Here is a 1,807-nt window from a genome sequence, read left to right as displayed (position 1 = left end):
TTGGTTGATTTATCAGATGAGTCAGCTCACTGCCTTCCATCAGGAGAGAGGATCCCATCCTGGTTCCCATCCCAAATACGAACATGTCCCCAAGGTATAAGTAGACTGGATTCAATCCCGGCATAACCTTGCTTACCAGGGCTTCAAATTTTAACTGCCAGTCTTCACTTGTAACCTGGTGATAATAGCACCTAACAGGAGGGCCCATTACAAGGATTTAATGAGATAAAATGTGAGGAGTGCATAGCTCAATGCCTGGCATATGGCAGACGATCAACAAGCAAGGTTATCTCTCTGTCCTTCAGGCTACTCAGGTCTGAGTGACTGCAGAGCTACTTAAATGTCTATCACCATGAAACAGAGAAACATAATGAAAGTTGAATCCATGATATATATTTATCTAAAAATTCTATTACCATGATTAAACTTGTTCTAATATATATGTCATCCAAAATTAATACTTATTGGTACTTCTTTTTAAAGTGAACATTACTAAGTAATTCTGTAAGATTGGACTCAGGAATAGTTTCTGGCACGACATCCTCTTGTCTTGTTCATCAGTCAGAGAAGGAATAAGCTCTCCTGCAGTGCAAAAGACTACAAGAATGAAAGCTGGGCAGAACACTGAAATTTACTGATGAATGAGGTTGATAAAGGAAGAATAAGGATCTTTTTTTCTCTTCATGACAGGTCCTCAAGGCAATTTGCCAACCATATTAGACAGGGGCAGGGGGAAAAGGCACAGCAATATATCATGATCTATTCATGGTGATTGAACTAAAAGAAAATTCTGTTTCTATTGACTTCAAGTATATGCTGCTTAAAAGATTCTTAAGGTGGTTTATACAGGAGTACACTCTGATTTGTAAAACAGATGTATTCATGAAATGTTGCATGCTACTTGATAATATTTTGAAATACCCAAGGGGAAGTCATTATACATTTAGAACAATCCCTACTGAAGAATTCCTAGTCAAGCTAATGGCAATGATGGAATTTATTCTTTCCGTACTTTGGATTTTCATCCACTGGAAAAGTTTAAAAGGTAGAACAGTAGTATAAAGGTCAAACAGTGTTATATGACAAAACAAAAGATTCCTTCTATGTTGCCATACAATGCCTGCCAACATGGAATTCTTCTGGATGCATTAACAGAATCTCCTCTTGCTTTACAAGGGAAATGCAAATTTTTCAAGGTGAGGTGAACCAGACCAAGAAAAGCATTTCCTCAGCCTTCTGTCAGAAGGCTTCTTATCTGGTTTTTCCCATGAGCATCCTGACTCTGAAGTCAGGTTAAGCCCCCCCATGGTGGAATCTATGTATTACAATACCTAGAAGGGTTCTTGAACTCAGATCTTTATTCAAAAATGACTGAATGAAGAATGAGCCAATAATGAGAACTATGCTCAGTTTGTTAAAGGGGTACCATAAGGATCTGTAGAGAGTTCTGGAATAAGATTGGAGTTCCTCCTCTCTAGGATTCTGCTGATAACCTGTAACCCAAGCAGCTAAGAAAACAGTTTTGACCACTGTCTGCTAAGGTGCCTGGCACACAGTAAATGCCTAACAAACATTTGTAGAAACCATCAGTGAGGATCCCTTTATGTCTCCTACATAAAAGGAGGAGATTGCCACCCAATCTACACTGTGATGCCTACATCTTGCTTTAGGGTCCCTATTAATTCAATGAGTTAATATTAATAAACTCTTTTCAAAAGAGTGTCTGGCACAATGTAGCATTTTTAAAGTACAGTTAAATATAAACAAACAAATAAATATTACTTGCTTAAAGTTTAGTATTAAGGGC

The sequence above is a fragment of the Balaenoptera acutorostrata genome, chromosome 5 (assembly GCF_949987535.1).
Source record: "Balaenoptera acutorostrata chromosome 5, mBalAcu1.1, whole genome shotgun sequence".
In the NCBI taxonomy this organism is placed as follows: Eukaryota; Metazoa; Chordata; class Mammalia; order Artiodactyla; family Balaenopteridae; genus Balaenoptera; species Balaenoptera acutorostrata.
The sequence above is the reverse complement of the archived record's forward strand: the minus strand, read 5'-3'. Positions refer to the sequence as shown.